This window comes from Diuraphis noxia, unplaced genomic scaffold, assembly GCF_037042655.1.
Source record: "Diuraphis noxia isolate RWA-SAM2 unplaced genomic scaffold, SU_Dnox_SAM2 contig0001, whole genome shotgun sequence".
Lineage (NCBI taxonomy): Eukaryota > Metazoa > Arthropoda > Insecta > Hemiptera > Aphididae > Diuraphis > Diuraphis noxia.
The window spans coordinates 96,984,279-97,005,315 of NW_028301711.1; the positions used below are offsets into that span (position 1 = coordinate 96,984,279).

Sequence of the window (21,037 nt, forward strand, 5' to 3'; positions counted from 1 at the left end):
TAATTTGAGTCCCAGGGAAAAACGATTTTTTATGCATTTAAAATTTAAAAATGTGCACTATACAATTTTTATTTGTGATTTATGGACATCCATTGACAGTGTGTATATGATTTTGAAAATAGCAACATGTACTTTTATTGCATAAAAAATAATTATATAATATTAATAAAAATGCATTTTGCTATATTCAAAATCATATACATGCAGTCAATGAATGTCTACAAATCACAAATAATAATTTTATAGTGCATATTTTTAAATTTTTAATGCATATAAATCGTTTTTCCCCGAGACTCAAATTACCTACTACCTATTTTTCCTCGGGACTCAATTTACGGAGTTATAGGGTCATTTGGGACTCAATTTACCAACCCCGCACACGACTACTGACAACTGACCACTTTTCTGTCTTCACATATTCCTTAAATATAAATTTTACAATCGAAACACTATCGGTAATATCGATATTGAGTTTAACCTAATTACATTATACTTACTGACTAAGCTTAAAATTATACTAATTGTTATTATATTACGCCATTACTTAATTGTTTTGGTATTTTACCAGTTGGCAGTTACATATGATTGTATAACCTAACCTAGTTAATAGTTCTAATTGTAATATTTCTTATATATTATGCATGATACAACACTAACTAATCTTAGATTTAAAAAGAAAATTTTTTTTTGAATTTCTAGCTTAAAATAATTTCCAAATGTTCGTGATTGTTTCGTATGTTGACAAAATTTAAGCTTTGAATGCTCATAAAAAAAAGTTGTGACTATGCATTTAATTTATTTTTCAACTTCTATTGTAAAAATATGTTAGGAGCCTTGTATTTAATTTTCAAATCTTAAATCTAAAAAGAAAAACTTTTATGAATTTCTATTTAAGATAATATGAACGTTGGCGTCATTTTTAAGTATTTAATCAAAATTTGAACTTTAAATGCTTATAAAAAAAACATGCCCATGTATTTTTAATATTTTTCAACTGCTATTGTACAATGTGTTAGAAGCCTTGTATTAAAGATTCAAGCTTTTTTACCAACAAACACATTTTTATCGATATTTATAGAAAAAAAAAACTAAAAAGTTGAAAAATTAAAATATCATTAAACAGCTCATAACAAATTTAAATATTTTGAAAATTGTATAATATATAGAAAATTTTAAGTATCTGCGGACATTTGTTTTAGATTTACACCAAAATAAGAAAATCGCTAAATGTGAAATCCAGTGAAAATCCAATGTTGTAAAAATTTAAATTTCAAATGCTCATAAAAATTTAATTTGAATTTCCAATGGACTTTTTTTGTGATAAAGATTGTCAAACTTGTAGAAATTTTTTATGAATTTCTAGCTTAAAATAATTTGTTAATTTTTGTGATTTTTACGTAATTTGTCAAAATTCAAACTTTGAATGCTTATAAAAAAAAATTGTGGCTATGAATTTCTTGTATTTTCCAACTTCTATTGTAACAATATGTTAAGAACCTTGTATTCAATTTTCAAGCTTTTCTACCCAAAAAATAAATTTTTATCGATATTAATATTTAAAAAAAAACTAATACTGGTTGAAAATTGCAAATACCTATAAATAGTTCAACTTAAATCGAAAATTTTTGAAAATTGCATGGTGGATAGAATATACTTAAATAAACATTTGGTGAAAATTTCATCTATGGTTATTTGTTTTAAAGTCACATCAAAAACCAAAATCGATTTTGTCAAAAACTGGTTGTGCGTAAAATTTAGCCGTTTTTCCCTTAGCTTTTAGTTTGTTTATCCCGATTATTTAGAAAAATATTAAGAATATTTTGCTTTTGACTATAAGTAATAACTAAATTCACTTTCTGATCTAACGAGGTACTGAAATCAAAAATAGAAGTACTTTTACTGCCCCAAAAAATGATGACATACACAAAAAAAATAAAAAAAATTAAAAATTAATAATATAAAACCATATAATATTATACGTATTGTTTATTGTTTTCTGTTCTTCGTCGTCATCGTATTGTCACGTGGTCGGAATAGTCGCATAAATAAAGCCATCACATGTAGGACGTGGTGCGATGATTAATAACTATTAAGAACTTAATAATTTAGTATTAATAACTAAAATAATTTTAATTTTCTAACCAATGTATAGTTTTAGTAGATTTGTTATGTTATTTGTTTATAAAAAAACTTTACTCATCACGTCACAGCGTCTCGGTAGATAAAACTTCTGTTGTTTATGATTTCCTCTTTCCTCTCGTTCTCTCTCACTCTGTTACTCTTTGCACATAATAATAACATGATACTGGATTCACACTTAACACAATACTATTATTTAATATTCCAATAGGCAATTTTTATATATGTCCAATTTTTCAAACGATTCTCTATACATAGCCTCTGCAGTTTGTTATGTTTTAAAAAAGGATATCTCTTTACCCCGACATTCATATAAAATCTATATAATATGGGAACCTATATTATGTTTAAATTAAAACTATAAAATATTATCCTAGTCTGTTGGCTATTAAACGCACCCAATAATGTTCCTTAGTACTCGTAGGAGAGTTATAAGTATAATGGGGAAATGCATTTTAGTCACAACAATGCATTTAGTATTTTAACAAATGAAAATTTAAAACTCACTAAAATATCTATTAATGTTTTTTTTTTCTTAAAATCTAATAAAAATAAATATTTTATCAAATAAAAATTATATAAATTCCATGTTCAAATTAAGCTTAAAAAATATTAAGAAGATTTAATATGCTAAAAAAATCATTTCACACCTACCCACGAACACGAAACAATAAATATAAATAATGCGACGAGGCTACAGCAATTATATTATAACCGCTTATATTATACATTATACGATGTATTTATATATAGTTTTATTATCTTTGTCCAAGGTTTCTGCCAGAAAACAAAAATATGAAACTCGCGTTTCTCATCAAATAAAAGTACCTATTATTGGTTTTTAAAATTTCATATTATACCAGGGTCCCACACAGTTTACTAGTACACATAGCTACGTATATGTGTGTGAAAGAGAAAGAGAGAGAGTATTATAACGTATAACTCGTCTGGCCAGACACTGTTATTAACGTAGATAACTTTAGCTACTGTACATTTCCCAATGTCTATCGGAATTACCACCGTCACGGAAATGGACATTTTCTATAAATTCCATTGCACCCACCCGTACACATATTATATAAATAGATCTGCTGCTACCTACACCTAAACAACACGCCTACAAGGATACTCACAATATGGTATGTGGGTACATAAGGTAGGTATAATAATATATTATCTATTGATATAGCTGTTCATGAACGTCTGTGTGGGATACCTTTTTCCCGTTTTTGTTCACTAATGACAGAAAATTGCCAATAAACCGTTTTCGTTTAATTGTTTTTGGACTCAATAATTTGAAAGCACCATGCTACGTCTTAGTCCTTTTCAGAAAAATATCGTTTTCGTGATGGCGTACAGCAGGTACCTACATTCTACAACCTATGATTACGGTTATGGTTATTTTATGTTATATTGTACATATATTATAACGTTCTGAGATTTTTTTTTAAATTAAGAAAATATAGGAAACTATTGAGAGGTCCAAAGGCCAACATTTTAAGATAAAAATAGCAAACAACATAGGCACTATTTACATCCATAATTATCAAGGAATTATTACCTCTATACTAGTTCGACAACAAAAACAAAAATTATATGTAGAAAAAGATAGCTGCATACGCATTAGGTATAGTTAGGTCCCATTATATTACACAGATGTATTGACCATTTATTTGTAACAATGTTGGCACTTGGCAACCTATGGAAAGGTATAGGAGACCGTGCAGTCCATATTATATCATAATAAGTCTATGGTACTTAAACACACATATATATATATATCTCAAGTAGAATAATATATGTATTATTATATGGCATAGAAACGATTGATCTTATATAGCTGTTTCGTATATTGAAATTAATCGTCGTTTCTGTCGGAAACAATATCGCCGAATGTTACTCTCAGCTTGTTGGCGTTTTAATGCACAGCTTGTCCGCAATTGGTTGTTCTGGTGGCGGTCTTTCTCTTCTTCTTATCTTTGGTCTTTGAGCTCTGTTTTGTTGAAACTGGATCGAACTATCGAAGAAACTGTGTTGAGAAGGTTGAACTAAAAATATTTGTTCTACTTTGCTTTGCCGTTAATTATTTCAGGCTTGCGACTCTACAAGTGAATGGAAGTTTGAAGATGATTAAGTTTGTTTATTAATTAATCCATGTAAATGGGAAAGGTTATATTTTGGTAGTTGGACGAGTGTGGGTTTTACCTAGAAATCCGATATGGTCATGATCTGAGAAGGAGTTTTTGTAGAATATTGATTTGGATTGGTACTGAATAAAGGTTTGGATAAATTTGAAGTTTGCAGATTTAAGAAAACCCGAATTTTTGACGATAGTTGATGTACTCGTTATTGTACGTATACTAATGTTTCGAATGGATTCGATACATCTCCAATGTAAAGGACCGATGAAAGCGGCCTAAGAGCAGCCAAAATATGTAAGAACTGGGGAGACGTATAGTATAATACGTATATTAAGTTTGGTAGTTAGTGGGATGGGACATGTTCGGTTAAGTATGGCCGTATGGGGTAGAGTATACCACGAGTGCAGGTAGCGCTTTTAGTAATGTTTTGGACGTGTTTTCTGAAGTTGAGCTTCCACCCTATTATAACGCTGAGGTATTTTGCTTTTTTGGACCAGTTAATGGTGTGATTGTGAAGTAGTATTGGTGGTATATGTGTAGTGTTAGAACGACCGAATAGGATGCCTACAGTTTTGGTTGGATTAATTTTAATACGACCGAGGTGAAACCAGGTGGTTGCTAGGTTGAGTTGTTGTTGTAATTGTATGGTCACACGTTTGATATTTTTGTCAGAGGTGAAGAACATAGTATCACCGGTGAAAATGAGGGGGGAACTTTAGGAGTTGTTGGTATGTCGTTAATGTAGGTCAAGTATAAAGTTGAGGATAGGCAAAATCGTTGAAGGACGCCTGCGAAGATGTTTCTGGAAGACGAGAATGAATCTTAGATTTTTGTCATGAAAGTGCGGTCAGTAAGAAAGAATTCAACGATTTTTAACGATTTCAGTTGGAATGTTGAGTTTAGAGAAAGTTTGTACAGGGAGACCTTTGTGCCAGACTCGATCGAAGGTTTTCTCCATGTCAAGAAAGATGGAGGTTGTGTTAAAGTTGTTGTAAAAGTTCTAATTAAGTTGGTGGGTAAGTTTAGTTAATTGTAAAGTGGTTGAGTGTTCATGTTTGATAGAATATTGTTCTGAGCTGATTTTGTCTCGGATATTGTTTTGAAGATGAGTGAGGAAGAAATTTTCGTAGATTTTTGATAAGGAAAATAATAGCGTGATAAGTTGGTAGTTTGTTTTTAGGTAGTTTATGATCTTGGGACTGGTTTGATAAAGGAAATAATAACTGCTATTTTCTTAGGTATCAAGAAAGTAGCAGATTATAAAAGAGCTGTTGATGATTTGCATTAGGGATAATAAGATACTGTTTGGTAGGAATTTAAGAGCCGTGTTGGTAATGAGATCGTCACCAAGGGCTTTCTTTTTTCGAAGATCGCTGATGAGTTTTTGTATGATGCTTGAGCTGGTAAATAGGTTGGAATTAGTTATGTTTTGGTTGTGCAGTGAGTGGTGGTGATCCTTGACGTTTGGTATGTCAGGGCCTGGGTTAGTTTGAAATTGGTGTTCATAAAAGTCGGTTATCAGTTTAGCACGATCTTTGGGTGAGAAAACTAGACCATTTTGGCCGGTCAGTGGATAGGATGCTAGATTTTTGTGGAGCAGACACTTGTTGAGTTTGTTTATGAATCCATCGTGAAGATCTAAAGAGTTAAAGAAGATGTCCTATTGGTCGGCATTTTGAGTTTCAAGTAACGTACGGATAAGTGATGTGTTGGCGTTAAGTTTTCGTTTAGTGTTTGGGTCTTGGTTTTTTGTGATTCACGGCGTAATTTGTTTTTCTCAGTTATTTCGTTCTTAATTTAGTTTAGTTGTAGGAATGAAGAGTTTTTTTTTATGGTGTGAAAACGCTAGCTTCAATATTGCATGTTCTATGTGTTTTGTTAGACAACCGATTTCCAAATCGATTAATTGCCTGTCATTGGTTGGTTGAGTAGTTAAGTTTGGTAGGTTAGTAAGGATTGTTTTGCATTTAGTGCAGATAATGAAGAGATTAGTGGCTGGAGAGGATGTTTGATATTGGAGTACATACGGTCTCCAGGAAGATAGGGTCATATGGTCTAAGGAAAGTTCGTTGAGTTTGTAGATTTGGGTTGTGAAAGATAATGGAACGAGAGTGATGTCGAGTGTATCAGGCTGTATCTAGAGTTTGTTGGAAATGTGTGAGTGTAAGGGAGCAGTAATGGATTAGTCTGACTTTTTACGTAGTCAAAGAGGACACGGCCGGAAGTTTTTCTCAAGTGACTCTGTCACAAAGGGTGTTTGGCGTTAAAAAATCACTTGCCAAGATATGCCATTCTACGCTCTGAGTCAGCAGGTTTAGGTTGTTGATTGTGAGAGTGGAGCCGGGTGGTTTGTAAACAGCTAAAATAAGTACCCCGTGGTCATTGAGTTGGATAAGGACAGAAGAAGTTTGAATGAGTATATTTAACATCATTGGTTGGTGAAAATGCGTCGATAGATGAGAACAGCCGTACCGCCGTGTGGGGGTGAGCTGCGAACGGGTGGTAGGTCGTAACTGTATGTGAATCAATTGGAAATGTGAAGTTTGGTAGACGTGGATTAGCGTGTTTAGTTTAGTAATATTATGTCGGTTTTCAGCTGGAGTACTGGGGAAGGAATTTCTGTACATTTGTGTTTAATACCATTGGTGTTCTAAATTAGGATTTTTAAGTTATCATCCATTTTGGAGAATGGAATAGGAATGATTTTACAGTAGTTTCAATAATAGATTTAGGGTCCTGGTTATTGGATAGTGCAGACAGGAGGTTGGTGAGTAGGGTGAGGATCGAGTGTAAGTTGAGTTGTGGAACTGGAGCCAGTGGTTGCTTTAACGTATGTCAACGATAACCAACTGTGTGACGGAGAGAGGACTTGTTGCCATATCCTGCTGGCTTGCGCCGTTTCACCATCATCTCACAGGAAGGCACATGCCACCCTTCGCAACGAGCCCTCATCCCTCCAGAAAGTCGTACACTGGCGCCCGGGCTCCAAACGCATAGTGGTTTAATGCAAGCCGTGGGGTGGGGGATGGAGTAGTGGGATTTCGAAGTTGTGGTTTCGGTTGAACGGTGTTTTGGGTTGGCAGTTTCGGAGTGTTTACTCGGTAGTTGTAGGAGTTTCTTGCTGCTTTTGTGTGAGGAATTGTGGACAATTCTGGAAGTTGGCCTTAGTTGTAGCAAGTTGGTGTTTGCCCAATGGTTTTTGTACATAAATTGGCTGCATGATTACCAGTACATTTGACACACCTTGGTGGGTGACTACAATTACGGGAACCGTGACCAAAGTGTTGGCATGAAAAGCTCTTAGCTGGACCGGAGGATTTTAGAGTTTTGACAGAGATCTGAAGTTAGAACAATTTATTCACAAAGAAAATTTATTTCTCATTTGGAGCAGCAACGATGTGCACGAGACATATTGGCATATCATGGGTACCAAAACAGCGTACGAATTTAACCAAAAAGTTAAGAAATTCGAGTTGGCTAATTACTTCATCGATATGGATATCAACAGAAATACCCTTTAAAATGACCTTGTGGGTGCGTTCTTTGGGGAGGCTTTAGGTGTGAAACTTGGTTTTGTATTCAATCGGGATGATCTGGATCAGTCGAAAGTGGGTAGAGTTGGTAGTTTGAATAGTAATTTGCTCATTCGATTTGGCGGTTACTGATAAAGAAATTAGATTCGAAGTTTTGTAGATATTGTGCGCAATCTTCCACCAGAAACTGAAGCTTAAGATGATAGGTGGTCTTGGATTTTGGTTGGTTTGGATGTGCGGTTGAACATGTGATGAAAAGGTAGTAGTTGAAGTTGGTACAGATGTTGGTGGAGTAACAGAGCGTTCAATTATAGTTGAGCTAGATAGTAGGCCTGGAGTCCAAAAAGGAATCCTAAAGTCTCCAAGTTGGAGGATTTCGGTTGCGAAGGTAACAGAAGTGTTGAAAGTTGGGACTTTCGTTGCTTGTGATGCATGGTAAGTGGAGCTACCACTTTTTCGCTTTCGTGTTTTGTTAACGTGCATAGCTAGAGGTGGTTGTGAAAAACATTTCAATCCTAAAAGAGCGTTTTGTGTGGGGGGTGGGTATTTGGGAGGACTGAAAGATACTGTGGCCGTCCCGTGACAATTGGTTTAGAGCATTGTATTTAGATGAATTGACGCTTTTGCGATGGCTAACCTGTGGGCGCTGTTGTCCTGATGGATTAGCAATATTAACTGCTGATTTAGGTTGGCGTTGTTGCCTGTTGAGGTTGTTTCGTTCTTGCGAAGAGCTGAGTGACGTTGACTGATGGTAAAAAACTAGGTACTGCTACACTAAACGCTGGCCGGTGAATGGTAGGCAGATAAATGTTATTGATATAATGTCTGTTGATGTTAGCTCTAAACCGGCACACCGGTATATTTATGCATTGGGTGATAGAAGCAGGTCCTGATTGCACGAAACTTCTTGGTTAGACGAGGGATCATCGCACCGTTAATTGCTTGTTCTATCCTGCTCATTGTGATTTTCACTCGTCATACTTTTGATATTTAGTTGTCGAAAACCTGCTCAAGCAAACAGGAATAATTTTCTTTATTAACATCATACACATACAAATGCACATGAGTTTACTCATTAGTAATACTAATACTCAAGAGTGGGAGAGAAGATCAAATAAATAGGTACATCAACTATATGGTAAACGAAGTATAGTACAATTTGTTAAAGACACATGACTGGAATGGGCAGGTTGTGTCTGGATAGCCGACAACAGAATTATCAAGACGGTACTTGTAAACAATTTGAACAGGAAAAGACCACGTGTTAGACTGAAGAAACGATGGTTAGATCTTAGATGTATTCAAAAGATACCTGGAGGAGTTGAGACCAAACTGGCTTAGGGTCCTAAATCATGAGTATAATAGGGAAGAGTGGAAGAATTTAGTATTGACAGCAAAGGAACTAAATAGTCCTGTAATGTTAAAAAAAAAAAATAGTAAAGATTAATATATAATATTTGTCATAGAGTTTTTGCTGTACAGCAATAACAATAATAAACTAAATTAATGTGGCGTAAAAAATAAAACTACAGACTCTGTAGTACAGATTCTGTGTATGTATTTAAAACGTGTTTTAATGGGAAAAAATAAGGGTTTTTTATTGTTTATAAGTAAGTTTTTTTTTAAAAAACAATATGCAAAAACGGAAATTACTCTATTTTTAAAGATCTCGTGGTATCCGTTTATAAATTGTATAATTTGACGAGTTTTACATTAATAAAATATACTATAAACGTACAGAGTGACTCTTTTAACACTTAATTGAAATGTTAATTACTTATTTATGTGTTTTTCTGGTTATAGTTTTCAAGCCACTAAAATGATTTAATTGTGTGAATACACATGGGACTAAACCAGAAAATGTGTATTTTTCTCAGCTCATATAAACTTAAAATATTTAGTATCTAAACGTGGATTGAAGCTCGACTTTTGCCCGTTAAATCAATTTAAAAAATCTGCTTCGAAATATTGAAAAAAAAGTGTGGTTTTCAAACGATAAATGTATTCAATAAGAAGTATAGACTTTTCAATAACATCATGTCATTGAAACTCAAATAATGTTAAGAAAGGTTTTTTTTGTAAAACATTTGAGGTTATCGATAAAACGGCTGTTTATTATGGCGATAGAAAAATCTCCGAGAGGTTTCAAATGAGCTATACACAGCTAAGGCTTTTGTTGTACATAAAGTCCTATCCCATATAGTAATTTCCGACTTTCGCTGTGTAATGAAAAGTATATAATTTTATGAGCAATATAATATCTAGGTTTATTAATATTAATAATGATAATGTTATTGTTAGTAAAATAATAAAATTGACAGATGAATTCAACAATAACATAATTTTCTCGTGGATAACCAGGCACTGCGGAATAACTTATTGTAATGAAAGAGCGGACATACTTTCCAAGGATAAAGCAAACAATCCACAACACCAACATCTCTTGAATAAAAACTCAGACAAGGGTTTTGGAAAAATGACCTACAACCTACTTCAAAATAAATGGCAAACTAATGATTAAATATGAACACTAAATAAAATAAAATAAAAAGAACAACAGTAAAATGTTATGTTTTTCAAACGAAAGACTAACTTTTATTTGACCGCCTCAGAATAAGTAATACACATATTATGTACACTTAATGAAAAAAAACCACCAAGAACGTGCCAAACATGTGGCTATCCAACTTCAAACGCATCGCAATCACAAAATTCAAAAACACGCAAAAGTTCCGGAAATGATTCGACATACTCAAACACAAACACGATTCACAGGGCACCAAGAAAGATCCCATTAAAAAATTTTCATTATGTCTGAAATATATTGATTTTCACTATTTAGTTTGATCAATTGAAAAGAAAAAAAAAATCACCTTATAGCATATCATTATTAATTCTTGTATGCTGAGGATGATTATTTTTTCCGTTTTTTTTTACCTGTATCACTTTTAATTATAATATTGAATATTTTAAACCATTAATACAAGCAACGATAATATTCATCTCATGTTTTTGACAATTCAGTGTTTACCTTTTAAAAACACGTAAATACTAAAAATAAATAAGTAGTTGAATTACCATTGTATAATGACAGACATATTATGATCATATTAGCTATACCTAAATTAATGTAATTATGTGCGTTAAAACGATTACGGCAGTTATGGGTCACTCGATTTTATCGACGGTAAAAACGTTTATTCAGTAAAAAATTTCAATAAATTTCAATTTAATTTTCTTTTACCAGTATGTTTTACAAGGTATATGTACCAAATTAATAATTTATTATGTTATATAACCCAAATATGAGACAATCAAATATTAATATTATTATTTTATTATAGCTCTATGGTAAAATATTTGAAAGCATCATGTTTTATTATATTAACTACTCTTATCAATAAAATATTATAATAGGTATTCATGTACATATACCGGGTATTATTACTATTTTCTCCAAGCAGCAAATCCATTGGCACGAACTTTCAATTTCAGTTAATATCATATTATAATATTATACGTATAACAAAATGGTTTTGTCTTTATGTATACCTATTACCTATACTATATATTTCAAATAATAAAAGTGTTTCTCCTACACTGTTCATAACCACCTCTACTCGCGTCTCATAACAAAACTTTTAAACGTATCTACTTACCTAACTGTTTGAATACTTAAAGGAATTTAGAAATTCAACTTTCAAAGATATTCACATAAATTACCTCTATAAGATGGATATCTGTATAATTTGATTATTAAGAAACACCAAATTTTTTTTTCAGTCCAGCTAAACTACACATTTCAAGAAAATCAAACAGAAAACAACTTATTATTGGTGACTTCAGCCGGTAATTTATAATAATACGTAGGTAAATACTATACCAGTAAACTATAGATATGATATCGTGTTAAACTGCTCACATTTTCCATGTCTCGAAATAAGCATTTTCAAGATCGGATCTAATATTTTTTATTCTTTTTGAATTCTTGAAAATTCGATACTTTGCATAGCCAGCACTTTTCTTTTGGTTTTTTTTTTTTTGGGGGGGGGAGTATTGTTGATTTGTAATAAATTCTAATACGATTTTGGAGGGGATAAATCCCCTTCCTAAAAGCTATGCCACTGTCCTAGGTACCTATATATATACAACAAATGAACTGCCAGAACCAAATATTTCAAAACATAATAATAACAACAATAAGAGCTTCTGCATTATACTTTATATTGTTTTTATTATGTTTTATTATTATTATTATTATTTTTTATAGTTTCTTATTCAATCATACCGGTACAGTTAATCTAATAAATAACTATCATTTTCCAGGCACACAATATATCAAGAACATCAAATAACGACTAACTCCTGGAAATTGCCTGCAGGGACGACCAGAGACACCTTGTATAATAACAACAATAACAATAAATATGAAGGTAACACGTAAAATAAATTATATTATGTAATAATATGCACTTTATATAGTTCACGATAAACGTATTTAAATTCACATCTACTACCACTGTTTTATTTTTTTGCATTCACAACCAGGTATAAGTTACTTACTTATCTACCGCATGTGAATTTTTCAAATAAATTTAATAACGTCGGCAATAATCATAATGTTATGGTATCAACAATATTTAGTTGTGTTTATTATTATGTTTTTTTTCCTATGGTTTCTTATTCAATCGTACGAGTGCAGTGTATAAATGTTTACAGTGATGTCACCCATTTTTTTAGGCAATCGAAAATTTACATTTAAAGTCGGAAATGTTCTTATCGTTCTACATACATAATGATATAAGTATATTATGTCGTGCAATAAGTCAATAAGTGTAGTTGCAAAACGCACGTAGTAGGTACCTATATTATGCGAATCAATAAAAATGAACAATTTTTGAAAGAAAAAAAACCGTACATAGGTATTACTATATTATAGCTATAGTGTGTATAAAATGTATAATATTTATATAGTGAAAAATAAACTTTACTGCAAGTGACATTATTATTCATGCGTAAAATTAAATGAAAGTTTTTCCAATACACACACACACATATATATATAATATAAAGGTATTCTATTATATATTGGTATATATTTGACATGATTACACAACCATCATGATAAGCCTCATTAACTTTTGTACCACTCGTAAAAATATAAGCGAAAAAGAATATCCAATGAGGGTCACAATAAAATCGCGTGATTTCTTCCAGCTTTTACGTGAATTTTTTTAAACACTGTGAATTAAAATCGATAGATTAGGTTTATATCATAGTAATGAAACACATAATTATTTTAGACCCGGCCAGTGGCCAGTAAATGGGTGTGATTACATATTTACGAAAACATTATTCGTCGGTTAACCCTGTGCAGCGTGCTTAATAGTTACAGTTTATAGTATTATAAATATATACATATATATATATATATATATATATTGGCATATTGCGATGTGTCTAGAGGGCAGCCAGACATATAACATAATAGGTACCAAAACAAAATATTCGTGAGTAGTTAGATCCTATGAATATTTATTTAGTAATTTATTTAATTTAAAATATTTAGATCAGCGATTCCCAAATTTTTTTTCCGCGGTGCTCTTTTTTGAACCAAATATAGCCGTGATGTCCTAATGTGAATACCTTAAAATACAGGACAAAAAAAATACTCATTAAAATTGAATATTTGAAAAAAAAAGTCTTTACATTTATTATGTGCCGCAGACCACGGTGCCGGTGCCCTTAGAAATAGTTAGAATATGCTAGCGGTGCCCCTAGTGCGCCGTGGTGCAAAGTTTGAAAACCACTGATTTAGATTATACAGACTGGTAGGAGGGGAGTTGGGATAGACTGCTATATGGATTGTGACTTTCCGTTATATTTTAATAATAAGAATTAAACTTTGCAGTCATTATTATGTTTTTATTGTATATGCGTCACATTATACTATACCACGTATATAAGGACTTTAGTACAATGATACTTACAAACATTTGCGTTGACAAAGTCATACAATAGTAGCTATAATATGAATGTGGAGCTGTATCGTAGTCCTATAAGTGGCTGAGATGAGTCTCATCATAATCATAACTGGCTTTTATAACTCTATTAGAGTTTTTGCCGCCAACACTGTGTCCCTCCATTTCTTTCGATCTTGTATAATTTCCTTCCATTCTTTAACTCCCGCAGTTTTAAGATCCGCTTCTATCTATTATGTCAAGCCATCTCTTCCTTGGTCTGCCTCGAAGTCCCTTCTGGTTGCCATTCTATCACTGCCCTTATAGTTTCTTCTTTGCTTCTCCTCATTATGTGCCCAAACCACTGTAATCTTTGTCCCTTTATGTATCTAGTGACTGGTGCTAGGCCCAGTTCTTCCTGTAATTCCTTATTAAACTTTCTTCTCCAATCATTTGTTCTTGCGTCGCGAAGAAGATGAGATGAGTCTCGCGAAATGTAATTTGAAATGATAGTGGTGGTGTTTACAAGGCATTGATTTCTCTTTAATGAAAATATTATAGTGTGCAATTTGTATATATTGACCAAGAAAATCAATTACAGTATACCATATGCTGTGTTTAAGATATTTATTGTGATATTATTATTATTATTATTATTATTATTTATTTGTTTATTTACGGGTAATAACCCAATTGCGTAAAGATTGTAATTTAGTACATATATAGGTATGGTAAAACATTTGATGAATAACATTTGAAAAAATAAATTAATGAATAACTAAGATACTTAATATTCTAATAATACAAAAAACACAGAAATATAGTAAAAATAACAATTGGAGGAAATACTCAAAATACGAAAAACTCAATACAGTAGTAAAATTAATAACAGAAATAAATCTAATAAATTTGTATTCTTACAAGACTATTGAAAAAATCGATAGAATTTGGACTGAAATTTAAAAAAAAAACAATTTGTTCATCATTAGCGTTAGCCATCATTCTATTCATAGGAGCGAATAACGCATAATTAGTTTTGTGATTATTTATATAGAAAGTAGTTATGATTGATGATCTAGTTCTGTCTTGAGGAACAGAAAAATTTAAAAAACTTAATAGCTTCGGACAGAAAAAAAACCGTTTAGTAGTTTGAACAAAAATATTAGATCATTATTTTACTTTTCTTCCGTTTGCTAAGCTCTGGATGTTAAATGTGTTCAACAAAGGTTGATAAGATGAGTGAAGTACACTTATAATATTACATTTATAGGACAGTTATCGCTTGATGCGGTCACTGTCATACTATTGGACAAAATTGTTAATAAAGTGTTAGACCTTATAATAATTGTGCGTGTTTGAATAGTGTACCTACGTCAGAAGCTGAATTATAGACAGAGTTTGATGATCTAGAGATTCGATTGCCAATAAGACGTCTGTCTATAATAAGTTAATATTATAATATCAAAAGTTTAATTTACTATGGTCAGAGTGTGACTCGATCAACACTAGACGGCTGTGTTCGCCTAAAGTTCATCGGCGTATATGAAACTACTCACTAAAATACATACACGTGATAATATAATATGTACGATAATCAGTTCATGTTACATAGATTCCGATTATTATTGTTGAAGGTACATGATTTACGTAATGTATTTTTTTTAATACTAATAATAAAAAAAAATAGTGTAAAATAACGACCACCGATCTCGATACGATTAGTGATGAGCGAGTCCAACGTGACCTGAAGTATTTTGCTCAGACCCTGCAAAAGACTTTGTGCTGTCTGCGTATGATGGGTTCTTGATTTGCGCTGTAGCCGTACATTATGATTGATTATTACACTATTTGAGTAAAATTATTAAAATTTTAAATTAAATAGGTACGTGTTTTTACAATTATTTTTATCACTACCTATTTATTTATCTACTTCTCACTAAGACTCGACTCGAGTAAACTCGATTATTTATACGAATTGATTTTTTATTTAAAAAAAAAAAATGTTGGTCAGTTTATCTCATACCTATCATGCTGTACTACATAATAATTTAAATATTACTCAAAAAATATAATATTATACATTATGATATCTATACATGTCATATACCTCTTACATTTTAAAATATGGAATGTTAAACGACTCTATAGTTTCACATAATATAGGTTATAATAATTATTATATTTGAAACATAAATCAAAGAATAGAAATTTCGTATTTCAGTTTTTAAAATAAAACGGTTTACTTGGATATTTATACATACTATGGTTTGAGAACTTAAAACATCTATGCTTGGACGACCAATATTAAATTTTGATTTAAGGTGTATTATAGCTATAAAACTATTTATGGTTAATTATTATTTTAAATCGAAAATAGAAAAATCATGTACACGCTTATTGAAATTATTAATTTTTCCAATTAATGAGTTTTTATTTTGGGTGTACCTAATCTAATTATAACTTTGTATGTTTGTCAGTTTTTCTTTACTCGTGTCAGAGATAAAAATTTTACTTTATTTAGTAATAATAATAATTATTGTAGTCTAAGCTAGTTATTTTTATTATTGTCCATAAAATATATAATTTAGTAATTGTTTAAAAAAAAAAAAAAAAATGCTTATAAAGTTATAAATATAACCTACGTCCTACACACTATAACCGTATGGTATAATATATTATTGCGTGTTAAATAAACATAAGCTGAACAACAAATAACAACAAATTAAAAATATTTTTTCTTTATAGTACTAGCTATATTATGTACCCAGCGTAAATAAAAAAAATTTAAAAAAATAAATATTTATTTATTTTAATTCAGTATTTTTTAATTTGTTCGGACTTTGCCGGGTTATGATAATTTTTTTCGATGGTTGTTTTAATATTATAGTTTTAAATACAATATAAAGTATTGGATAAAAAAAAATAACACTTTTACAATAAAAGAATTAAGTTTTAATTTTTTCATTTACTCAAAATATTTTTCAAAACTCGCCGGTTGTTGACAATAGGTAAAAATAATAAATTTAAAAAAGATTATTCCATATACCTACATAATACTGATTTTTATACAATATATGACATAGAGATAGAGTAATGTAAATAACAAAATATTATTTAAAAAGGTTATATGGACAGTTTAAATTTACTCAGTTATATAAGACGATATTTTTATAGGAAGGTTGGTATTTAAATAAGTACCTATGCTATGCATTATAATAATTTATTAAATGTAATTTTGCTGTAGCAATTAAAGCTGATTTTGTTTTGTATTAAAATAAAAAACTATCAAAATAAGTAGAAATATGGTAAATTAATTTTTTTCCAAATTTATTTATAAAAAACAACACAGATTTGGCGCAGGCAACACCGGGCCTAACAGTGGCATAACATTTTTGATTTTTGTTATACTCGTATATAAAGTATTTTTCTATATTATATATTCATATGTTTAAAATGGATATCATTTTTACTATGTGGAAGAATGACGATACAATTAAATTAAACGATTGAATATTATAACGACTGTTAAAAAATAATATTGACTCAATAGTAAGAAAAGTTTGGTTAAGATGCCTACACTCTCAGCCCAATTCTTATAATTATTACTAAAGATCCTATTAAAATATTTCAAAAAATAGCAACATAAAAAAAAATTTTAATGTAAATTAAATGCATTTTACATTTTAAACAATTTTAAGGAGTATTTACGTTGTTTGTTGCATTTAATTATTTCTTACAAAAATTATTCTTAAAAAATAAATTCTGAATACAAAATTCAATTCTTACGACACATATAATTTACAGAAAATGGAAATAAACAGTTAATAGTTATAATTCAAATTAAAAACTGTAAGTGGTTTAAAAAAAGAAAAATGCTTACAATATATTATTAACTTTTTTGTTTTTAATATTTTTTAGTATAATATAAATGTTATAAATAGTTATAATTAGTAAGTAATAACCCACGTACCTACAGTATATTAAATAATTTGGAAGTCAGTTATCCAAAGTTAAAATATAAAATGTAAGTAAAAATAAAATTTCTGAGGTTTTTTTACGTAATATAACATTACGACAAACTGCCACTTTTTTGTCTATAATATAATATCTTGTTTTCATTTCATTGATTTAATTAATAACAAAATTAAATTACTATTCTTAGGTGCATATAGAAAATGTGTTAACAATTTATTTTAATTATTACAAGTGTACAACAAGTTCGTATTAATCTACTAAAAACCCAAAATTTTACGACATGCTGCATTTTTATAACTAAAAATAACAAATCTAAAAAATATTTATGTTCTATACCAACAGTATATGTATAACTCAATAAAATGGTATTTTTTCTATTAAATAATTAACATTTGTTTAAATTACTATTATTATTTCTGTACTATGGCAAAATCACCGAAATTAATATCGTAAAAAACCAGGAAGTATCTACAGTAATAGTAAACTATAGGGTATTTCTCGGTCAGTCGGATGATTTTCAGAATTAACTAAAAAATTAAAAAGTAGTAAGAAAAATCATCTGCCTTCAATTTTTAATTGATTTTTATGTTCATGCGGAACTTCAGAGCACTCAAGCATTTACCTACTATGACGCAAGTGCAATGGCATAACAGAAATATTTATATAATATTAAGTACCTATTTTATGTTCACATTCCGTTCTACAAAATTCACATTCTTGTCTAAGATAAATGTTGCAAAGTAGTGTTAAGTGTATAAGTATAATGGTACAATGACATACATAATACATAATTTTAATTTAGATATATTTTCATGTGATCGTATTTAAATTGATGAATAATGGCAGGATTATACAGGGTGATTCTTTTATCATTGAACACTCATTATTTAAAAAAGTATTTACGTTTTTCAAAATATTTTTTTACATAGTTTCAAGTTGTTAAAAAACCAACGTTTTTATTAAAAAATTATATTTTTAAATATTTTTTATCCTTATCATTTTTTAAGTTTTTTACTTTTTTGAATGACAACATAGAGTTTTAATATCATATTCCAAAGCAGAATATTTTTCTAATTATTTTGATACGTAAAAATCAAATTTTTGACGAGTAGTTTATGAGTTATAAGTATTTAAAGTTTTGATTGGCGGAGTGGAGTGGTACGGGGTTACCCCGCAAAATGTTTGTCCACTACTCCGCTTGTCTAAACTTTAAATACTTATAACTCATAAACTACTCGTCCAAAATACGATTTTTACGTATCAAAATAATTAGAAAAATATTCTGCTTTGGAATATGATATTAAAACTCTATGTTGTCATTCAAAAAAGTAAAAAACTTAAAAAAAATATAAGAATAAAAAATATTAAAAAATATAATTTTTTAATAAAAATGTTTTTTTTTAACAACATGAAACTCTGTAAAAAAATATTTTCAAAAACATTGATACTTTTTGAAATAATGAGTGTTCAATGATAAAAGAATCACCCGGTATTTTATTTATTAGCAGAGCTGTATTTTATCATTCTGTGACTTTTCTCACATGAAGTACCACCAGGAAAAACTTTATACAAAATGTTGGCTTGCATGTTGAACGTCATTAGTTTTCATCTAAGGGTGAACCGGCGGTGAAATGTCAGGACTAGCCCTACAACAACTTTTTCAGGTACATACTCGCAGCCCGCAGGAAAGAACCCTACTGAAATAAGAAATTTCTATATTGATCAACTGGCATTCTTACAAAAAAAATTACAAAAATAAAACTATCGATTTATAACTGTTATATTCCTTGCTCTAGAGTCTGTTTGAACCATTGTGTCTATGTCTGTATTTATCACCAAAAAAATAGATCATGGAAATTTATTCATGATTTTAGTGTTTGGTCTGATAATAGCTAAAATTTAAAATTGTGATATCATCACACATTCACGCGTGATAAACGTTTAATAACATTTTTATGGATTGTAATTTAGCAAAGTGGATTATTTAAAATTTTCCATTTATAAATGTTTATATTTATTACCGTTCCACAAAAAATATATAATTTTAAAACAGTCTTGTTTGATATAATAAAAATAGCAAACAAAAACAACAAACATTTTATTTTAATTATATTTTAATTATATTTTTAATGATTTGTATTTTTACATTAATAAGTCGGCTCCTTCTTTACAAAACAAGAAAAAAATCATCGATTTAAAACTGATATATTCCTGGCTTTGATGTCGTATAGGTTGACAACGTGGCTTTCAAGTTTCAACCTATTTTAACTAATAAATTAGTATAATAGTAACTAATAAATTAGTCTGTTACGGACCACTGCAATACAAGATTGCTAATTTATTCGTAATTATAGAGAAAGATTTGATTATAGCTCAAGTAAACATTTTATTCACACATGATAAAAATTTAAAAACATTTGTACGAGTATGTATAGTTACTGGTACACAGATATATGGTAGTTTTTAGTCAAATTTAATTCTGCGGTGTTAACTGCCTTTATTTAATATTAAAATTGTTCACTTACCAATATTTATATTTGTTACCTACTAAAAACATAAAATTTCGAAGCAGTGTTGTTTAACGTGTAATAAAAACTTTTAACAGGGATGACTAACATTTTATATTATTATTTTATTTTAATTAATTTTGTAAATAACTTGAATTTTCCATTAAACAATTAAACTTCGACTATCGGTTCCTTTTTGTAACCCATAAAAAAAAAACTCGCCATTCGTTAAATGTTTAGTAGATTACAACTATTAATTTAATAAATTATATAGCTGGTAAAAATCTATTCAGATTTATTATTATGGGGTCTAAAAGTTAACGTTTCAGTATACAGTATATACTATATATATGTGTGTGTGATTATTAATAGCTGTTTTAAGTTGATTACTATTTTTTATCATTAAAACTTTTAACTAGTATGGTATTTCGCAGTATGCCAGTAAAACAAGTAATTTCATCATTAATTTTTTTGTTAATTACTATAAACATATAGGTATATATTATGTATGAATTTTATTACTTATTATGTATTCACCCAGGTTTATTTTTACTGGGAGTATCTATACCTACTGTAATTTGACGTCTGAGAAATAATATGGAACTCTTAACATTGTGCCACTTAATTAACCATTTCTTGTAAGTTAATTTATAGTAACTGCATTACCTAAGTAATCTATTAGCTCCTCAGAAAATACGTTTAAATTACAATATCGCTTCCTCATTACTTTGTAAACATTTCACGAAACGGGTCCAATTTCAATTCTGTTATACTGCGCGTGT

General features: G+C 29.9%; 1 long non-coding RNA gene across 2 annotated transcripts in view; it reads left to right on the forward strand.

Annotated features, from left to right (window-relative positions):
- LOC149062586 (uncharacterized) overlaps positions 1–21,037 on the forward strand; it is a 63,795-nt gene that overhangs the window by 19,795 nt on the left and 22,963 nt on the right. Inside the window, exons 1-2 of one of the 2 annotated variants that reach the window (XR_016190145.1) lie at positions 11,599–11,679; positions 12,140–12,246. This is a non-coding gene — a long non-coding RNA (uncharacterized LOC149062586). Of the gene's footprint in view, positions 1–11,598; positions 11,680–12,139; positions 12,247–21,037 lie in introns of those variants that run through there. The other variant, XR_016190146.1, reaches the window with a different exon arrangement.